Source organism: Pan paniscus, chromosome 1 (genome assembly GCF_029289425.2).
Source record: "Pan paniscus chromosome 1, NHGRI_mPanPan1-v2.0_pri, whole genome shotgun sequence".
NCBI classification, from domain to species: domain Eukaryota; kingdom Metazoa; phylum Chordata; class Mammalia; order Primates; family Hominidae; genus Pan; species Pan paniscus.
In genome coordinates this window covers 210,724,167-210,741,571 of record NC_073249.2, presented here as the reverse complement: position 1 = coordinate 210,741,571, position 17,405 = coordinate 210,724,167, and positions in this window count along the sequence as shown.

Genomic DNA, 17,405 nt, shown 5'->3' with positions numbered 1-17,405 from the left:
CATAAAAACACAAATGAAAAAGATTTACTGGGCCGGACATGGTGGCTCACACCTATAACCCCAGCACTTTGGGAGGCTGAGGCAGGCAGATCACTTGAGGTCAGGAGTTCGAGACCAGCCTGGCCAACATGGTGAAACCCCGTCTCTACTAAAAATACAAAAATTAGTCAGGCGTGGTGCTGCACACCTGTAGTCTCAGCTACTCTGGAGGGTAAGGCAAGAGAATCACTTGAGCCCGGGAGGTGGAGGTTGCAGTGAGCTGAGATTGTGCCATTGCACTCTAGCCTGGGTGGGTGACAGAGTGAGACTCCATCTCAAAAAAAAAAAAAAAAAAAGAGAGAAAAAGATTTACTGGTCCCCTGCTGTGTTTTAGGCATGAGTCAGATGCTATGGATATAGCAATGAACACAGCAGACAAAGGTCTCTGCCTCTGTGAAACTGACATTGGAGAACAGCAGTCTAGAAGAACTTGCTGGGGATGGAATGATGAATGGATAGAAACGTTTTACATCTGCTCCGCACTGGCCGCACGCGGCTACTGAGCACTTGAGATGCGTCTGGTGCACCTGAAGAGCTGACTTTAATTTTATTTCATTTTAATTAATTTAAATTAATTATTTGTTTATTTGAGACAGAGTCTCGCTCTGTCACTCAGGCTGGAGTACAGTGGCGCAATCACAGCTCACTGCAACCTCTGCCTTCTGGGCTCAAGCCAGCCTCCTACCTCAGCCTCCTGAGTAGCCAGGACTACAGGTGTACGCCACCACACCCAGCTAATTTTTTGTGTGCTTTTTGTAGAGATGGGGTTTCACCATGTTGCCCAGTCTGGTCTCAAACTCCTGACCTCAAGAGATCCACCCACCTTGGATCCCAAAATGCTGTGATTACAGGCATGAGCCACTGCACCCGGCCTCTAGATTTAAATAGTACCTACCGAACTGGCCAGTGCAGCTCTAAAAGGTCAGCAGCATGTGAGTGGGAGAGCTGGGCCTAGCTGTGTGTTATTCACTTTCTTGAGCATTGGCTTTCCACAGTTTGGGCCTCTGGCAGCAGAATCACCTGGGAAGCCAAAACTTCAGATCCCTGAGATCCCAGACCCCCTGAATCAGAATCTCAGAGGCCAGGGCTTGGGCGTCTGCCCGTTCACCACACACCCCAGCTGATTCTGATGCACATGAGGTCAAGTTTGAAACCCACCCCCCTGCCCTAGTTGTTCAAGACTCCCAGCGCTGGCTGGATGCAAAGTCTTATGCCTGTAATCCCAGCTCTTTTGGGAGGCCAAGGCGGGCAGATCACTTGAGGTCAGGACTTCGAGACCAGCCGGGCCTACATAGTGAAACCCCGTCTCTACTAAAAATACAAAAATTAGCTAGGTGTGGTGGTGGGCGCCTGTAATCCCAGGAGGTGGAGGTTGCAGTGAGCCGAGATCGCGCCGCTGCACTGCATCCTGGGCAACAGAGCGGGACTCCGTCTCAAAAAAAAAAAAAGACTCCCGGCCAGGAAGAGAGCTTGAACGAAGTCTGACCTGCACCAGGCCTTCTGGGCCCAGACCAGGCCTGCTTAGGGGCATGTGCACTGCTCAGAACTTCCCCATCCCAGCTAACCCAGAAGATAGCTGGGATGAAGATAGCTACTTCCGGCTACCAGCCCATGATTCTTTGCCAGCCTGCACTGTTCCCTGAAGAGCAAAAAGACTTGGAATTTCCCTGCTCTATCCAGAGGGGCTGGGATGAGGGGTCCTGAGTTCCCTTATCCCATGTCCTACCAACCTCTGGGGCTCTCCAGTCAGCCAGCTCGAGGCTCTGGCCCTAGCTGGTGGGCAATGGGAGGGAGAGGCTTGGCCCAGCGCCCCACCCCACAGATCAGCCTGGTCCGGCAGAGGAAGGAAGCAGAGGCAGCCGGGGCCAGCGGACACAGGGTTGGGGGTGACGCAGGCCTCAGGAATTTGAAAACAAACACTTCGCCAGGGAAGGAAGAGGCTGCTGTTGGCTGCTGAGCCCGGGCGGGCCCAGGTCCCTCCCTTTCAGGGCAGGGGTGAATCCCAGCGCTGCTGACCGTGGCCTCCGGCTGGACCCAGTGCTCGGGGAGTTTCCACTCCGCTGGTGGGATGGGAAGGTCATGGGAGGTGTGGGTGGATCCAGGCTCTGTCCAGATACGGGAGCATCCTGGCTGGGGTGAGGACAGGAAGGGACAAAGAGCTGGGAAAGCCACGAGACCCCAGGAGAAGGCTCAGCAGCAACAGGATGCCGCCTCAAGCATTTATTGAGCACCCATGGTATTCCAAGAACTGAGAACATAAGCACTGCCTAGCTGGGGAGATCAGGGGAAGCCTAGAGCCCTGTGGCCTTCCTGGAGGAGGTGGCATTGAACTGAGCCCTGAAAGGTAAACTAGGACCGGGGAGGACAGAATCTTACAAGTCTCCCCGCTTCACACTCCCAGAGCCAGCGCTCAGTGAGTGCGTGAGTGAGTAAGCGGCTGACCAGCGACTATGCAGCATGAGTGAATGACAGACTGAATGACATGAAGCCTGGAGTCTCAAGGCCGAGACTGCAAAAGAGGAGTCCATCCTCCTATCCCCTCTGCTCTGAACTCTCTTCATGATTCTGAAGGTGCTTGGTACCTGGAGACTACGGAGCCAGCCTGCCGGGGTTCTAGTCTGAACTCAGTCACTTCCCAGCTGTGTAAATTTGGACAAGTTACTTAACCTCTCTGTGCCTCTGGTCCCTTCTCTGTAAAGTGTAGTCATCGGCCGGGCGCGGTGGCTCACGCCTGTAATCCCAGCACTTTGGGAGGCCAAGGCAGATGGATCACTTCAGGTCAGGAGTTCGAGACCAGCCTGCCCAACATGGTGAAACCCTGTCTCTACTAAAAACACAAAAATCAGCCGGGTGTGGGGGGCAGGCACCTGTAATCCCAGCTACTCGGGGGGCTAAGGCACGAGAATTGCTTGAACCCGGGAGGCGGATGTTGCAGTGAGCTGACATCTCGTCACTGCACTCCAGCCTGGGCAACAGAGTGAGACTCAAAAAAAAAAAAAAAAAAATACAGAGGTAATCATAGTGCCTCCTTCACAGGGTTTTTGAGAGGACTGAATGAGTTTTACAAGTGAAGTGCTTAGAACGACGTTGCACATGTAGTGAGAACTACATGAGTGTTGGCCAATGCTATTACTGAGGTTCCAGCTTACGCTTTCATTGAGTCACTCACTCACTGTTCATTCACTGATTCGCTCCTACATGCCATCCGCCACTTACACACCCCTCCCTCTTCACCGTCATCTGTTAAGCAATCCCCGTGTGCCAGGCTCTCTCCTCTCGGTCCTCCCAGCCCCCCTTTGCCAGTCTTGGATGGTGCCCGCCGTGCTGCCAATTACCCTAACAATTTCATTAATTCCTCTCAAGCCCAAAACAAACAAGAAGGACCTATCTGGAGCAGGGGTCACGTGCTAAGACCAGAAGCAGGTGTGGGACAAACCCTCTAGGATGAGTTCTTTGACCAGAGTTCATCACCGGAGCTGCTCCAGAGATGGCCAGGCCTCCCCACCTGCAGGTGCCCGGCCAGTGCCCCCCACCCCGGGCAGCCTCACCCACTCCCCTCTTTGAGTAAAGGTAAAGGGACTTGCCCAAGGCTGGGTTCTTCCACATCCCGACTGCACCTGTCCACATTTCAGCTTCATTCATGCCAGGAGCCCCAGACCTGCTCCATGCACCAGCTCTGCCCAAGCCCGGAGCCCTGGGCTGGCTGAGGTGAGAGCCCCAAAGCTCGAGCCCATTTCAGCAGCGAACAATTAGAGCTGGTGTGAACATGATGACTGCATGCTGATTAATGTAAGATGGCTGAGCAGAAGATCCCGCCATTTCCTTCCCCACAGGCCCTGGGAGAACAGGTCCCGCTGGGGAAGATTCTGTCGTGTTCTGCAAAAGCCATTTCTTGAGCACGTCCTGCAGGCCGGGCACTGCGCTGGGCACTTGATTCCTTTCAACAGCATGACATGGTGGGAGGACAATTTGCCTCTCATTGATGAAGAAACGGAGGCTCAGAGAGGTAAAGGAACTTGCCCAAGGCCACACAGCCAGTCAGTGTGGTCCTGGAATTCCAATCCAGGTCTTCTCTTGCTGATTCCTACCCCCAGGGATGAGCCAGTTTGACATTTGTGGAACTGGAGAGAGGCTGGGTTTGGGCATAAGGTGATGTTTAGGCCAGAGGGTGGGGAAGGAGAGGACAGCCAGAGAGGCAGAGCCAAGCGCCAGGCAGGAACAATGGTACAGGGCAGGTAACGGGAGCCCGGCCAGCTCTGGGACTACTGGGCAGGCCCTGCTGGGCCCTGCGAGCAACAGGCTCACCCTGTGGAGCTGCCAGGGTGACAGCAGCCTCGATCTGCTGACTCAACGAGTGCATCGGCCTTTTCCTGGAAAACAGTAGACGCAGTGCGGGTGTCGGAGGGAGGCACCTGTTTGGGAAAAGGGTGTGTGGGAACCCTGTCCTGCCCTGCAGCTCCCCACAGCCAGTGCACAGGTACTTAGCTCCAGGTGCCCCCCGAACCTCCCACCACCTGCCCAGACCCCAGAAGCCACCGGATCCAGGAGTCCGAGCCAGCTGTGGGCTGAGTCCATGGTGCCACCAAGGCTCTGCATGACCAGTGCTGCCAGCCACCACCTCAGCCAAGCAGCACAGCCTCTCAGGGCATGTCCCCACTTGCTGTCTGCAGAGCCTTGTTTTGCCCCACCCTGAAGGGGCAGGTGTAGACGAGCATTGAGGCAGGTCTATGTGACACCACTTGCTGTCACTCTTCTTTGGGAGGTATCAGGGCCACTCTGCCACGGGGCACAGCTTAGGGCCTCCATGGAATCTGGTCTGAAGGATCCCGCTGCCCAGAGGGGGGTCAAGAATACGGAATGGGTTCAGGAGCACCCCCTGTCCTCAGGATCCAGTTGGGGGAGGTCCCAGCAGGGCCAGTCACAGACACTTGTCACACCCTGGAGGGGATAATAGGATCTGGGGCTCAGCCTCCACCAATTTCATCACCACACACCACACCCAGGCAAGGGAGAGCAGAGGCATCAGCAGGGCCTGGCTGAGGGGCTGAAGCCTGGTGGGGAAGCAGGGAGGGCCCCTGGGCCTCTCGGTCCTATCTCTTCCCAATCCAGGCCTCAGCGGACTCCAGGGCAGGGGTGCGGGAGCTGATTTCCAGGTGCAATATTCACTGTCACCATGGCCGCTTCCAGCACCCAGCCTGAATTTCCTAGTGCAATGCTGGGAAGAACTAGTCTTTTTCTTTTTTTTTCTTTTTTTTTTTTTTTTGAGACAAACTCCCGCTCTGTCGCCCAGACTGGAGTGCAGTGGCACGATCTCAGCTTGCTGCAACCTTCGACTCCCAGGTTCAAGCGATTCTCTTACCTCGGCCTCCTGAGTAGCTGGGATTACCGGTGCCCCACCACCACGCCTGGCTAATATTTTTTTTTTTTGAGACGGAGTCTTGCTCTGTCACTGAGGCTGGAGTGCAGTGGCGCGATCTCAGCTCACTGCAAGCTCCGCCTCCTGGGTTCACACCATTCTCCTGCCTCAGCCTCCCGAGTAGCTGGGACTACAGGTGCCCACCACCGCGCCCGGCTAAGTTTTTGTATTTTTAGTAGAGATGGGGTTTCACTGTGGTCTCAATCTCCTGACCTCGTGATCCACCCGCCTCGGCCTCCCAAAGTGCTGGGATTACAGGCGTGAGCCACCGTGCCCGGCCAATTTTTTTGTATTTTTAGTAGAGACGGGATTTCGCCATGTTGACTGTGGCTGGTCTCGAACTCCTGACCTTATGATCCCCCTGCCTTTGCCTCCCAAAGTGCTGGGATTACAGGTGTGAGCCACCGTGCCTGGCCTCTTTTCCTTTTTCTTTTGAGATAGGGTCTCACTCTGTCACTCAGGCTGGAGTGCAGTGGAGTGATCATGGCTCACTGCAGCCTCTACCTCCCAAGCTCAAGTGATCCTCCCACCTCAGCCTCCTGAGTAGCTAGGATACAGGCACTCACCACCACACCTGGCTAATTAAAAAAAAATTTTTTTTTGAGACAGAGTCGCGCTCTGTCGCCCAGGCTGGGGGGGCAATGGTGCGATCTCGGCTCACTGCAAGCTCCGCCTCCCGGGTTCACGCCATTCTCCCACCTCAGCCTCCTGAGTAGCTGGGACTACAGGTGCCCGCCACCACGCCCAGCTAACTTTTTGTATTTTTAGTAGAGACAGAGTTTCACCTTGTTAGCCAGGATGGTCTTGATCTCCTGACCTCATGATCTGCCTGCCTCGGCCTCCCAAAGTGCTGGGATTACAGGCATGAGCCACCATACCCTGTCAAAAAAAATTTTTTTAGAGATGATGTCTCATTATGTTGCCCAGGCTAGTCTCAAACTCCTGAGCTCAAGTGATCCTTCTGCCTCAGCCTCCCAAAGTGCTGGGATGACAGGTGTGAGCCACTGTGCCCGGCCTGGGCAGAGCTCCTCCTGAGAGCCCGTCTGAGTGGGCTCAGGTACAGCACTGGCACATCCTCCATGTCTTCACTTCCAGCCTCTCAAGCTGCTGTGAGAATCCTGGGGGCTGGGGAACATGCTTACACTTTGAGCTGGAATCGCTGCAGAGCTGGGGTCGGGGAAGTTGTGATAGTCAAGGGCTTCGGGGAGTAGGCCTAGGTCTGGTGGGTCTGGTTTCAAAGAAGCTCTGCCTTTTACTTGCTGTGTGACTTCAGGCAAGTCACTTCTCCTCTCTGAGCTTCCATTTCCTTCTTAGTAAAGTTTGGCTGAGTTGAACAGAACCTGCTCCTAGCGGAGTTACAAGGATTAAAGGGCATAATTGGTGCCAATGGAGTGGTAAACAACACTCAGTGCACAGTGGCGGTGATTTTTATTGTCCCCTTATTCAGTCAAGAACTTGGCATATCCGGGGCAGTGGCTCACGCCTGTAATCCCAGCACTTTGGAATGCCGAGGTGGGTAGATCACCTGAGGTCAGGAGTACGAGACCAGCCTGGCCAACATGGCAAAAACCCATCTCTGCTAAAAATACAAAAATTAGCCTGGCATGGTGGTGCATGCCTATAATCCCAGCTACTCAGGAGGCTGAGGCAAGAGAATCGCTTGAGCCTGGGAGGCGGAAGTTGCAGTGAGCTGAGATTGTGCCACTGCACTCCAGCCTGGGTGACAGAGCGAGACTCTTAAAAAAAAAAGGGGGAGGCATGGGGGGCTAGGGAAGGGATAGCATTAGGAGAAATACCTAATGTAAATAGCGGGTTGATGGGTGCAGCAAACCACCATGGCACGTGTATACCTATGTAACAAACCTCCATGTTCAACACATGTATCCCAGAAATTAAAGCATAAAAAAAATTACACCAATATAAAGAATGGATACATTATGTGAGTTACTGTGCCATGTGATAATGAAGTTCAAATTGTAAATACAACCACTAACTATTTCTGTGATTCATATTTTTATATAAGAAAAATAAAAAGAAGAAGAAGAACTTGACATGAAGGACTGGGACATCATAGGACCAAGGGGGTGGTCTCTGGAGCCTCTGAGCATGTTTCAGACTTAGGAACCCTCACAGCTGAGGCCAGGACTGGCCATGTGCTCCTGTCTCCCGGGCTCTGTGCCCTCCCTTCCCTCTACCCAGCCCACTGCCCCTGCCCCTACTCCCTACCCCTGCCCCACAGACACAGCCAAGCCTCAGGAGGACTCAACCCACAGGAATGTGGGGAATGAGCAGGCTGCGCTCGGAGGACCCCGCTATCCCAGCCCTGGGCTCTGCCGCCCTCTGGTGGCTGGGCTGGGAAGGATGCTGCTCCCATTACTGCCGTTGTAGAACCGCAATTGCCCTAAAAAAATAAAATGCTGTTGCTGCTACTCATGATGATGACGATGATGGCGATGACGATGATGACGATGATGATGATATTCATTGCTTTATGGTTTGCCGAGTACCTTCTCCGTCAATCATAGGCTGCACCAAACAGAGTGCAGGGTTCTGGACTGAAATCAGATGGGAATGTAAGTCCCTAGTCAAGTTCCAACTGATTATGTGAACTTGGGCAAGTCATGTCACTTCCTTGAGCCTCAGACTCCTCATCTGTGGAACGGGGTGACAAAAATAGGGTTGTTATAAGGATTAAAAGACCTAACACCTGGCCGGGCGTGGTGACTCATGCCTGTAACACCAGCACTTTGGGAGGCCGAGGTAGGAGGACTGCTTGAGCTCAGGAGTTTGAGACCAGCCCGGGCAAATGGTGAAACCCCACCTCCACTAAAAATACAAAAAATAGCCAAGCATGTTGGCACATGCCTGTAATTCCAGCTACTCAGGAGGCCGAGACTTGAGAATCGCTTGAACCCAGGAGGTGGAGATTGCAGTGAGCCTAGATCACACCACTGCACTCCAGCCTGGGCGACAGAATGAGACTCTGTCAAAAACAAAACAAACAACAACAACAACAACAACAAATCATCTATTGAACTAAATTGGCCTCCAAAATATACCCTTCTGGAATTTAGGTGGCTATTAAAAGACCTAACACCTGGCACTTGGGTTGGAGAGAATAACATGGCTGTCTTTATATACTAATCCTTGGCCAGTCTGTCCTGGGAGATCAACTCCCCTTTGCATAGGGCTTTTTCCGAAGTCCTTTTCCAAGGCATCACCTTCTTTTAGCTGCATTATCATGCCCGTTTACCAGATGAGGAAACTGAGGCTCAGAGAGGGGAAGCAGCTTGCCTAGAGCATCGTGGCTTATAAGTTAAAGCAAGACTCAAGCCAGGTCCACCTGCCTCCAAACCCAGTGCTGGACTTTCCCACACGCTGCTTTGGAAACTCTGAGGAACCTTCCAATCCCCCAAATCCTATTGCCTCATTTAAGTAAAGCAGGCCTGGTTTCTGCCTCCTTCAGTGCCCCTCTTCTGCTCCCACACCCTTCCAGCAGCCGAAACGCTAGGCCCAATAGCTTACCCCTTCCTCCTTCCTGACCAGCTCCCAACCCTCAGGGCAGCTCATGAGCCAAGAGCTTGAGAGTGGCTTCCAAAGGCCATCCTCTCCACCCCGCTGTGCCCCACCCAAGCAGATGACTGTTCATCCTGTTCTTCACACTGCTCAGGGGAAGAAATTCCCCAGCTCCACTCCCTCCACTCGCCCAGGTGTCTGAGACAGTTCCCACAGTTGGCAAACTCTGCCTTAAGTCCCACCAGAGTCCCTCCTGCTACAATGTCAGCCCATTTATTTTAGTTCTTTCTCCCAGTAGCATCAGAAATACAATCTGGGGGAGACAAACGCTGGGAGAGTGGGATCCTGGGAAGGGGAAGGCACACTTGGGGACAGGAAGTGAGAGCGAACGCAGGTTCAAATCCCGGTCAGGGTGACAAGAGTGGCCAAGCGAGGCCAGGCGCAGTGGTTCACACCTGTAATCTTAGCACTCTGGGAGGCTGAGGGGGGCAGATCACTTGAGGTCAGAAGTTCGAGACCAGCCTGACCAACATGGTGAAACTCCGTGTCTACTAAAAATATAAAAATTAGCTGGGCGCTGTGGTGGGCGCCTGTAATCCCAGCTACTCAGGAGGCTGAGGCAGGAGAATCGCTTGAACCCAGGAGGCAGAGGTTGCAGTGACCCAGAATGGTGCCACTGCACTCTAGTCTGGGCGACAGAGTGAGACTTCATCTAAACAAACAAAAAAAAAGAGCGGCCCAGTGGGTCTCCTGGTGTCCAGGGCAGTCTCAGCCCAGATGGGGCAGCCCCGCCCACAGCCCGAGGGCATCCAGACCCTCCACCCCACCATACTGGCACCAAGTAGCTCAAATGAGGGAAGAGAGCTGGGGTGGGACTTGGAAGCAGAGCGGGTCTGAGGGGCAATTATGAGCTCGGGCTCAGGGTTCATGCAGAGCCAGGCTCAGACCCAGCAACAAATATTCACTGAGCTGCTCCTGGGTTCCAGGCATGGCAGTTGGCAATGAGGCCACAGCACTGGGAAGACAGCCAGAGGCCCTTTCTTCATGGATTTCACGGTCCAGTAGGGGAGACAACAGAAAACAGGTCACCACATGGATCAACAAGGAATCCCAGAGTGGCCACTCGGCTCTGCACTGTCCCCCTCCTGTCACCTCCATTTCAGCTCTCAAGATGCAGCTTCAGTGGCACCACCTCCAGGAAGCCCACCCTGACCGCCAGTGAGGACAAGCTGCTCCCTTATTTGTGCCCCCACAGCCCCACAGTTTGCACTGTGTAAGCTTTCAGCTGAAATTTAACTCCCATGCAGAAAAGCACACAGATCTTAGGCGCCCAGCCTGATGGACTGTCCCAAAGTGCACAGCCCTGTGGAAGCAACATCGGCAGTCCCTCCCTAAGCAGTCACTACTTCAGCTGCAGGCGCTCCCCACCCTGACCTCGATCCATCAATTAGTCTGCCTGGTTTTGTACTTTATGCAAATCAACTAATTTGTTTTGTTGGGTTTTTTTTTTTTTTTTTTTGGCGTCTGGCTTCTCTCACGTTCAGTCTAGATTCGCCTATGCAGACACAGACAGTACTTGTAGTTGTAGACGGTTTAGTCTCGTGACTGTGCAGTGTTCCACTGTGTGAATATACCAGGATTTTCATTTTACTATCGATGAGCATTTGGGTAGTTTCTAGCATTTTGGCTATTAATGGATAATACTGCTAAAAACATGCTAATTCAGGTCTTTTTGGGCACATATGTACCCATTTCTGTTGGGTGTATACCCAGAGAAAGCAGTGGAATGTCTGGGTCATAGCATAGGCAAGTTCAGCTTTTGCAGATGCAGCCAAGCTGTTTTCCAAAGTAGCTGTGCCAATTCACACCCCACCAACAGTGTAGAATTCCTGCTGCCCCACATCCTGACAACACACTGTGTGGGGCCCTGCACTTCACCTGTTTACTTGTCTGTCTCACCATTAGGGAGTGTCACCAAGGATGGGGATGCTGCTGATGTCCCTTGGTCCATAGGTGACACAATCAGAGAGGAGAATGAAGGGATTGGAAAGATGGAAAGAGAGCTGGGTGTAGTAGTGTACGCCTGTAGTCCCAGCTACTCGGTAGGCTAGGACAAGAATCACTTGAACCCAGGAGGTGGAGGTTGCAGTGAACTGAGATCGTGCCACTGCATTCCAGCCTGGGCGACAGAGCAAGAAAAAAGAAGGGAAGGAAGGGAGGGAGGGAGGGAGGGAGGGAGAGAGGAAGGAAAGAAGGGAGGAAGGAAGGAAGGAAGGAGAAGGAAGGAGAAGGAAGGAAGAAATGAAGGAAGGAAGAAGGAAGCAAGGAAGGAAAGAAGAAAGGGAGGGAGGGAGGGAGGGAGGGAGGGAGGACATCAACAAAGAAGCAAGCCACACTGTCTGCCCCAGAGCTGAAGTGCCTGCTGGGCTGAAGCCAGGGCTCACTGGTTCATATGAAACCTCAGTGTGCCCTGAAAATGAACAATCAAATAAGTTTCTTTCTCAACAGTTTCATTTCAGGACAAAATCTTCTAAACAATAGGCTCAGAGTTGGGGGACCAGGAGGAATGAGGAGGGGTAGCAGGGTCCCTGCAGTCTCTGCAGAGCAGGATCGCTGCAGAGAAGGGCATGGGCACTGGGTGGGGAGGAGCTCCTGAAGGACTGGAGACTGGCTGGGCAGACAGCCTCAGGGGCCAAAACTCCCACCCCAGACGCCATCTCCAGGTCCTGTCCTGCAGATACCACCCCCCAGCTTCCTCCTCCTTCTGCGGCAAGCAGGGGCAGGGCCCTGGGTCCTTGGCCAAAGCCCTACCAGGGCAGGGCATGATGGGCAGAGGCAGGCACCACTGAGAGAGGGGCTCCCCTGAGATGCCTGGCCCGGATCTACCCCCTGGGCAGGTGGGCAGGGAGCAGGTGGGGAATGAGGGAAGTGGGCCCGGTGAGCAGCCCTGGCCTCCTTGCCTGAAGCACAGCCCCAAAGCCAGTCCCCTGGCCCCCAGCAGTCTAACCCAGACTCAGGTGTCAGCCAGATTCCAGATGTGCCAGGGCAGGCTGAATGCAGGAGAGCCTGTTTCCTCTGCTCTGCCAAGCTGCTGCCAAGTTGGGCGCTCTTCAGGCAGACTCAGCACTGGAAGAAACACGCAGGCCCCTTGGTCTCTACTCAGTACAGGAATCCCATTCCCAGACTGCCTGAGTTCCTTCAATCCTCAGGGGACGGGGGCCTCCCCACCTCACAAGGGCCCCCATGCTCTGGCTGTGCAGCTCTGACACAATAAAAGCCACCACTTCTCATGACTAATTATGGGCCAGACACTGTGTCAACCACTTACATACTTCATTTCACAGTGGCTCCATGAGGCAGGAAACGTTATCACCGTCCCCATTTTGCAGATGGGGCTTGGAGCCTTAAAGAGGCTGTAAAGAGAGTTGGTGTCTTGCCTAAAAGTCACATGGTGCATATACACACACACACACACGTATATATTATATATGTATACATATATTATATATGTAAGTATATATTATATATTAACATATATGTATACATGTGTATTTATATATATACATATATTTATATATGTGTATACATATAGACACACATATATGTATATACATATAGACGTATGTGTGTCTATATGTATACACATATATAAATATATGTATATATATGTGTGCGCGTGTGTGTGTGTGTCACCTCTGTCTGATGAGAGGGCCTAGAAGCAGTGACGCCTCAGCAGCAATAAGCACACCCTGTCTCTAAAATAAAAGGATCAGACTCCTTGGATAAATGGCTGATTCTAGCACTGAGGCAGGAAAAAATGCAAGATGATTCCAGAGCATCTTGCTCTGGAGTGCAGCGCAAGAAAGCAAGGAAATGCTCAAAAAGCAGAAAGATGGGGGCATGTCAAACAGACACAGGAGCTTATCTGAAAGAGCTCCTAATGGCCAGAGCCGGAACCATCTGAAAAATAAAATAACAGTCTGGGCGTGGTGCCTCACGCCTGTGATCCCAGCACTTTGGGGGGCAGAGGCGGGTGGATCACCTGAGGTCAGGAGTTCGAGACCAGCCTGGCCAACATGGTGAAAGCCCATTTCTACTAAAAATACAAAAATTAGCTGGGCTCGTGATGGTGCACTCCTGTAATCTCACCTACTCTCGGGGCCGAGGCAGAAGAATCACTTGAACCTGGGAGGTGGAGGTTGCAGTGAGCCGAGATCACGCCACTGTACTCCAGCCTGGGTGACAGAGTGAGACTCTGTCTCAAAAAATAAAATAAAATTAAATTAAATTAAATTAAATTAAAATAAAATAATAAATGCAGAGGTCCATGCTGATAGAAATGCAGTCATAGGCTGCATAGTGACATTCTACATTGCCAGTCAACAATGGACCGCATAGATGATGGTGGTTCCATAAAGTTACAGCGGAGCTGAAGAATTCCTATTGCCTAGTGATCTGTGTTACAGTACAGTAACGTGCCTACGGTGTTCAGTACAGTAACATGCAGCACAGGTTACCAGGAGCTGTAGGCTACACCACATAGCCTAAGTGTGTAGCAGGCTCCTCCATCTAGGTGCGTTTAACAGCCCTCTATGATGGTCTCACAATGACCAAATTGCCTAACAGTGCTTTCTTTGAATATATCCACCATTAAGCAATGCATGACTGTAAATGACTTCCCAAATAAATGGAAGGAAAGGAATAAAACTTCCTTACAGAATTCCAAATAATTGGCCCCAAGTATATCCGCCCCCGCCAACTTGAATGTGGGCTCAAATTGCTTCCAAAGAACAGAATTTGAAAAGGGGGCTGGGCATGGTGGCTCATCTCAACCTCATGGGAAGCTGGGGTGAGTAGATCGCTTGAGCCCAGGAGTTCAAGACCAGCCTGGGCAACACAGTGACACTCCGTCTCTACAAAAAATAAAAATAAAATAGTTGGCCAGGCATGGTGGCTTATGTCTGAAATCCCAACACTTTGGTTTTTTTTTTTGTTTTGGTTTTGAGACAGAGTCTCACTATGTTGCCCAGGCTGACACAGGTGATCCGCCCGCCTCAACCTCCCAAAGTGCTGGGATTACTGGCATGAGCCACCACACCTGGCCAATCTCAGCACTTTGGGAGGCTGAGGAGGGTGAATTGTTTGAGACCAGGAGTTCAAGACCAGCCTGAGCAACATAACAAGACCTCTTCTCTACAAAAAATTAAAATTAAAAAAATTGACTCACACATGTAATCCTGTCACTTTGGAGGCCAAGGCAGGCAGATCACTTGAGCCCAGGAGTTCAAGATGAGCTTGGGGAACATGGCAAAACCCCATCTCTACAAAAAAAAAAAAAAAAAATTTAGCCAGGTGTGGTGACATGTGCCTCTGGTCCCAGCTACTCGGGAGGCTGAAGTGGGAGGATGGCTTGAGGCCTGGGAGGCAGAGGTTGTAGTGAGCCACGATTGTACCACTGGACTCCAGCCTAGGCAATAGAGCCAGACTCTGTCTCAAAAAGAAAGCAAGAGAAAGAGAGAAGGAGAGGCAGGAAAGGAGGGAGGAAGGGAAGAAAGAAAGAAAGAAAGAAGGAAGGGAAGAAAAAGAAAGAGAGAGAGAAAGGGAGAAAGAAAGGGAAAGGGAAAAGGAAAGGGAAAGGGAGAAAGAAAAGAAGAAAGGAAAGAAAGAAAGAAGGGGAAGGAAGGAAGGAAGGAAGCCGGACGCGGTAGCTCCCGCCTGTAATCCCAGCACTTTGGGAGGCCAAGGCGGGCAGATCACGAGGTCAGGAGATCGAGACCATCCTGGCTAACACAGTGAAACCCCATCTCTACTAAAAATACAAAAAATTAGCCGGGCGTGGTGGCGGGCACCTGTAGTCCCAGCTACTTGGGAGGCTGAGGCAGGAGAATGGCGTGAACCTGGGAGGCAGGGCTTGCAGTGAGCCAAGATCGTGCCACTGCACTCCAGCCTGGGCGATAGAGAAAGACTCCATCAAAAAAAAAAAAAGAAGAAGAAGAAGAAAGAAAGTAAGAGAAGAGAGAGGAAAAAGAGTAACTTCATAAAAGAAAAACCTGGCAGACACCACCTTCACCAAGTCATCAAGGCTAGCATTGCCAGAGACGAGTCACGTGGACATCGCGTGCCTCCTGGCATCACGTGATGAGAAGCGCACTTTATTTACCTCCGTGGTATTCCTCCCCCAAACCCATAACTCCTGGCTAGTCATGAGAAAAACATCAGATAAACCCAAATTGAGGGATAGTCCACAGACCAGAACTTCTGAAATTGTCAAGGTCATGAAAACCAAGGAAACACTGAGAAACTGTCACAGACCAGAGAAGACTAAGACACGGCAACTAAACGCAATGTGGGATCCTGGATTGGATCCTGGAACAGAAAAGGACATTAGTGGGAAAACTGGTGAAATCCGAATCAAGTCTGGAGTTGAGTTAATAGCAGTGTACCAGTGTTGGTTTCTTAGTTTTGACTACTGTACCGTAGTCACGTAAGACACTAACAATGGGGGAAGTTGTGAAAGGGGTGGATGGAACTTTCTGTACCATTGTTGCAACTGTTCTATAAACCTAAAAGTATTACAAAACAAGAAGTTCATTTCTTAAAATCACATGGGATATAGATGTCAGAAGCAGAATTCAAATTCAAGGCTGGAGGCTGGGCGCAGTGGCTCACGCCTATAATCTCAGCACTTTGGGAGGCTAAGGTGGGTGGATCACCTGAGGTCAGGAGTTCGAGACCAGCTTGGCTAACATGGTGAAACCCTGTCTTTACTAACAATACAAAAAGTAGCCAGGTACGGTGGCACACGCCTGTAATCCCCGCTACTCGGGAGGCTGAGGCAGGAGAATCACTTGAACCTGGGAGGCAGGGGTTGCAGTGAGCTGAGATTGCACCACTGCACTGCAGCCTGGGTGACAGAGCAAGACTCCGTCTCGAGAAAAAAAAATCAAAAAAACAAAAAACAAAAAACAAAAAAATTCAAGGCTGGGCATGATGGCTCACACCTGTTTTCCCAGCACTTTGGGAGGCTGAGGCAGGAGGATCACTTGAACCCATGAGTTCAAGACCAGCCTGGGCAACACATGGCAAAATTTCATCTTAAAAAAAAATTTAATTAGCTGGGCAGGGCGGTGCACACCTGTAGTTCCCGCTACTCAGGAGGCTGAGGCAGGAGGATTGCTTGAGCCTGGGAGGCTGCAGTGAGCCATGATCACACTACTGCACTCCAGCCGGGGCAACAGAGCAAGACCCTGTCTAAAAAATAAAAAAAAATTAAAAAATTAAAAAAATTCCAATGTGTCTGCTTCCTAAGCCCACATGCTCCTCCGTCCCTATACTACACCATGATAGAAAGTCATTCCCAGAGACTTCCTCATGGATCTGAGCTTCTCCCCACCTGTCCCACGTTTGCCCTCTGGATCACCCTGACTCACCTGTTTTCTTTGCCCCATGACCTCCCTTGGAGGGTTGAAGGATGCTCCCATCCCCACAGGTGTTCACATCTGCAAGTTCATTATTCCCAGGCCCTTCCACTCTTTTGGGTGATGTAATAAGCATTGGCCTCTCTAGCACCCACCCCTCCTTTGCAGCAGCCACCACGTTCCACTTGGGGATCCACGGGATTCCAGGGAAGACAACTCCCCAGCCTGGCTCCAGGGATAGAGCACAGGACTTAGGCTAGGCCCATCCGCACCGCCATGATCAGCCCAGAGGTAGCCATGTGAGCCAAGCTGATCCAACCAGAGAGAATCCCAGGACTCTGGGAAGGCTGAGACAAGGACAATTCTCTTATTCCATGTTTGATGTGAATGAAGAAGCCCCTGGAAGCCTTAGGATAAAGCCAACACCAAGGACAACAGAGTAGAAAAATGGAAAGATCTGGGTCCTCAGTGACATCATTGAGCCACTGGATCAAGCCTTGCCTGAAGCCTGCATTGGTTCTATACTTCTCAGTGACAAAAACTGTGGGAGGGGCTGGGCATGGTGGTTCATGCCTATAATCCCAGAACTTTGGGAGGCCGAGGCAGGTGGATCACTTGAGGCCAGGAGTTCAAGACCAGCCTGGCCAACATAGTGAAACCCCATATCTACTAAAAATATAAAAATTAGCCGGGCATGGTGGCAGACACCTGTAATCCCAGCTACTCAGGTGGCTGAGGCAGGAGAATCACTTGAACCAGGGAGGTGGAGGTTGCAGTGAGCCAAGATTGCACCACTGCACTCCAGCTTGGGCTGAAAAATGGCCCCCAAAAGATATCCATGCCCTAGTCCTTGGAACCCGTGAATGTTACCTCATATGACAAAAAAGTAGGGGGCGGGGGCGCAGAGGGTTTTTGCAGATGTGATTTAAATTAAGGATTATGAGATGGGAAGATTATCTGGGTGGGCCTGAAATGCAATCACTTGTTTATCAGAGGGAGGCAGAGGGAAATTTGGT